Below are 5166 nucleotides of genomic sequence, written 5' to 3' on the forward strand. Positions count from 1 at the left end.
TTTTCAACGCACACACTTCTAGCACAACAGCAGCAAATCAAGGGGCAGTACCCCCAGGTGTCAGAACGTAAAGGACGGGTTGGTAAGAACCTGGGTCCCTGAATTTTCATTAACCTAGGAGACGCTGGAATTGGAAAACAGCAGCGTGGCTCAGACACCAGGCTCTCAGGACTGCTGTGGAGGCAGTGTAGACAAGAAGAGTAGGGGCATTTACTCTGCTAAGTGCATTTCCGGAATCCTCTGTTCACCCTGCAGCAACCCCATCAGTCAAGCAGCTAGCCAGGCTCGGGGACACAGCCCTGAGCAGCCCTGTGCGTGGTGGAGCAGGGGCTCAAACCCCAGACTCCAACCTTCCCTGTCCTTCCAGAGAGACAGGGCAAGAATAAATGAGTGGGGGAAAGAACTGGGTGTGTGGGAGGGGAAAACAGTGCAGAGGAGAAACCACATATCCAGCCATGTGCAGCGGGGAAGCATACAGCTGAGCTCCTATAAGGTGAACCTTTTATTTCAGAAACAATCCAAGGCTAATGGGCTTGGCTATCCACTTGCTGCCACACCGTAACCAAGGCATGGGCCTCTGATTGCTATTTCAAATGTCACAGAATGGATGCATGTGGAGTGGAATTTTAAACTGGTGTGTTCCTTGTTACCCCCTCGCATCCCTCTTCTGTCCAGAAAAAGGAGGTGTGGCCTCATGCATTACCTTCTAATGAAATTTCAACATATTTTCAGTACACTACAATTTTATAGAGATGAAAACATAAAAGCTGTCAAAACACTTCAAAATGGAATTAGCCTGCAACGTCTATTCAGGCTGCATTTCTTTGTGACCTAGTTTGTCTACTTAAGACAGGAAGGAGAATCTCAAAGTATGTATGGGGATGTCTCTCCCTCTCCTGTGTTCGTCTGCATCAATCGAGCAGTTACTGAGCACGGAGTCGGGTAGGTGCTCTGCTAACTGCTGTAAAAGAACAATCTTAACCAGCAAGCACAGGCCCCGGGAGGCACGGGCACTTTTCCTTCTACATGAAAGGCCGCGAACGGAGCCTCTGGGAGGACAGGTCCCTGTGCGGCTGGCGCGCACTGAGCCAGCCTGCAGGGTGCCGCCTCTGTCCTGATTTGATACCAATGTGGGTCTCTTTCTACACTAATTTTCTGTTGCTACTGCAACAAGTTATCGCAAATGGTGGCTTAGACGACCTCAGTGGATTCTGGAGGTCAGAAGTGGCTGACACCAAGTACAGGCCAGGTGCGCCCCCCCCCCCAGGGGGCCCTGGGGGGTGGGGCCTCTCCTGTTCCATCACTCTGTGGGCACAGCGCACCACTGGCCGGCTGGCCGCTGAGGCCCGTCCTGGCTGCAGGGTCCCCTGCATTCCACAACTCCGCACCCTTCCTGCATCTTCAAGGTGCACTGAGTCCTTCTAGCCCCTCTCACCCCCTCTTTCCCTTTGGCCTCACCTCTCCCACCTCTCTTGTGCCTCCTTCTTCCACGTTGAAGGGTTCATGAGGCAATGGTGCACCTGTCCAGACAGTCCAGGAGGGCTTCCCATCCCCAGGCCCTTATTTAATCCATGCTCGGTGCTCCTTGGGCCACAGCAGAGGACGCGTCCACAGGCCCAACGGGTTACAGTGAACATCTTTGGGGGCCATTTCTCCGCCTCCCACAGGCTTCTCAGAGGCCTGTTCTTTACCATCCTTTCAACTCCTTTTCTGAAACATCCAAGCTGCTGGGATAACGCGGAAACCCATTCCTCTCTTCTCTGATGATCCATCCACCCCTTGCTACACTGCCCGGTCCTCGTTTTACAACAGGAGTCCGCAGAAAACACTTCCCCTTTGGAAGTAACAACTGTTTCCTGGCTTTCCTGCATGTTTTTCAAGCTCTCTCCTTTTATTTCTGATAACAGATCCGCCTCACCCCACACCAGCACTACTGAGATGGGCTCACGCCCAAGGTCTGCTCCTTCCGAACCTCCAGACTGGTTCCTGTCTGTTGGAAGTTTGCAGGAAGACTGTCTCTCCCCATGACATGGGATGGGGCACGGCATGAACCTTATGCTTCTGACCTCCAAGGAGGAGACCTGGTCACCACCCAACCCAATGACTTCACAGAAAGTCTCCTGGTCTGGTCACATGCCCAGCAGAAAACAAGTCACTGTGCCCACATCCACCACCCTGCCCCGTGGTAAGGGAAGGGGGCAGTTATCCTCACTTCAAACCCACAAATGGCTTTCTAACAGAACTGGGGAGATTATGGTAAAGAAAAGAAATCTGACATGTGTCACATTTTTCAGCACATGAGTCCATCGCTACGACATCACTGCCATCATCACTGCTACACATTCTCAGTACTAAATGGAACCGGAAATCTCTAAAATTTCTGATAAGGAAAATGTCTTTTGCGGAGGGATGGAGGGACAACAGTCTTTTGCAAAGGCGTGCCGATGAATAAAAGCTCGTGCCTGAGGTGAGAACTGGACAAAAAAACAGAAGAAAAAACAAACAAACAAACAAAAAAAAACAACCATGGCATCTGGAGGACTTTTCCCCAGGAGCTGAGGAACTTGGTTAAGCCCACACCAAAACAGAGTGATGAGGCCAATTACATTTTTAGTCATTTTAAAAAATAATAAATCAACAAAAGGGCCTGAGCAACAAAGGAGCTTCCTTTCCCCTCCTCTTCCTGGGAGAAGGCAGATGTGCAGGTAAAGACTGGAGTGTGTGTGTGTGTGTGTGTGTGTGTGTGTGTGTGTGTGTGTGTGTGTGTGTGTGTGTGTGTGGTTACTCTGTCCCCAACACCGTGACTCAAAATTCCGAGAATCTGAATTCTTGTGTTCTATGTCCTGCTCATCCCCATAAATGTGTTCTGAGAAGAAAAACCCTTAAAACTCATCAATGTATCTTAAACTGAGATCACTTCCCTAGAAAAATAATCTGGGGAAATTAGTGTCAAAAAATAATAGTTTATGGTTCAGTGCCTTATTTTCTTCGAAGGGGCAGAGTTCAACCCCAAGCTCACTGCAAGTAGTCGGGGTAAAAGAAAGGAATTTGTTCGAAACCCATTCTGCATTCAAATACGAACTGTCCGAAATGTGAGTAACTTGGCAGAAGGCCGAAATGTGTCTCTTCCTAGGCGGCGCTGGGCTATTTTTTCCAGGAAGTCATGTTCTGCAGGAGCTTCGTGGCTGGCTGCTTGTATCTAACATCACCCCTGAGGCTGATGTGCAAGAATTTGGAGTACAGCCCCTCCTCCTACTCAAAAACGTTTCCGGCATTGCTCCTTTGTACCTCCCCTTTACTACTACCATTTCCGGCAGTAATGGAGTGGGTTTGCCTCTAAGAGAACTGACTTCATCTTCACAGGTGCCGAATGCAGTGGATGTTCTTCCCACCTCCCTTTTGTAGACAACCAAGATGGGACTCAGAAAGACGGCTGTATTGAGTGTTCCGATGCCCACCTTTCCAGCATCTCCTACCTGACTCTGGTGCCAATCTCAGCAACCTCCCAAGATCACGTGGTGAGTAGGTGGGAGAGGACCAGGTCTGGCTGGCTCTAGAGCACACATTCCACTCCACCGAGGAATCTGGGGTACGTAACGGTCAAAATTTTGCAACCGATATGACAGCTACTACTTGTCGCTGGAGCACACGTGGGCCTTTTGTTACCCTTTTCTCCGCTGCAAGAAGAGAGCCGGCTTCTGGTCTGCCTAGTATCCCATCCTGGCTTTCTGGCCTCATCACCAATACAGCCAACATGCACCCCACCAGATTCCTCCAACTCTCCGCACCTGACAGGGTGCCACATGTACTAACAGGATCTGTGAGTGTGTCCCCTTCACGGATCCCATGGCGCTATCTGAAAAAACAGTGGGAAATCTACCAGACTCTTTGCAAGAAAAGTGAAACGTGGTTCACCGTTGGCTCTTCCCTGCAGGTCAGGCCCATCCACATGTGACTCTGGAGCAGACGGGAGGTGGAGGCGGCCCCTTGTTTCCTGCCCACCCACCCACCCTCACCACCTTAGGCGTGGCTCAGAATTACTCCCCTCTGTGTGTCTGCCACCACAGCGGAGACGCTGCTAAGACACCGCCTAGTCCAGAACAGCATGTCCTTCGTTAGCCCCTGTGACCTGCCAGGCCGGCACCTTGCCCCTGCTGGGACCCCATCACATCAGCTCTCCTCTCCCACTCCAAACTCTCCTCCACACCAGGGACAAACCTCAACAATGCACGTCGGGTGCATTCTGTGGCTCCCCCTTTCATCCCGAATGAAGTCCCTGCTCCACGGTTCTGGCCCTCACTTCAGCCGCATCTCACCCGACCTCTCCTTTACACACCTGGACCGTTTTCCAAACGGCACGCCTGACACTTCCCCCCATGGACACCATTCTGCTTCATTTCCAGTGTCACTGTCAGGATGCCACTTAACTTACTGGATGGTAGCTTCCAACTAGAAAAAAACGGAGATCTCCTCAACTCCCTTACAAGGTTGCTTTGAAGATGAAGTCACATTATATATGCGGTGCAGACCTCGAAATACGTGCTACTTGGAGATGTTAACAATGAGGAGCCCAGGGCAGCTGGTGACTGCGTAAGTCGGGGCCAGTCATGTGACCCTCCCCAGTGCCTCCTCCCCCTGCCTGAAACACGGGAACAAGAGTAGGACCTACCTCACAGCGTTGCAGTGAGAACTGAGTGGTTTAGACCCTTCGCGGAGCACCTGATGCGTGACAGACAACGAGGAAGCATTAGCCGCCATCGTCATCACTGACAAGGAGAACAAAGGCAAAAGACAGGAAGGTAAAATTAAGCTGCCTTAGAACTCTCAGCCTCCTTGAGGCAGGCAGAGCACAGGAACTCACGACCCCATGAAGCATAATGCGTAAGCATTAACGTTAATGCTTTGCTAGAGGCAAAAAGCCACCTTAGCTTGACAAAAGCCAGACCTCCAGGATCCCACAAGGCCTCTTCAACAGGCGAACACCGTCATTTTGGAAAATGCCTTTATTTCTACCTGCCCCCAAGTTGAAAGCTCCTCACAATCCCAGTGCATCTCTTTCTGCCCAGGGGTCCTGTCCCTGTGCCTTTGATAAAACCACCTTTTGGCACTGAAAATGTGTCAAGAATTCTTTCTTGACTGCTCACACCGAGCCCATATCACGTCACA

The sequence above is a fragment of the Lynx rufus genome, unplaced genomic scaffold (assembly GCF_022079265.1).
Source record: "Lynx rufus isolate CCGP_SWC_20201006 ecotype Redwood Valley unplaced genomic scaffold, mLynRuf1.p SCAF_41, whole genome shotgun sequence".
In the NCBI taxonomy this organism is placed as follows: Eukaryota; Metazoa; Chordata; class Mammalia; order Carnivora; family Felidae; genus Lynx; species Lynx rufus.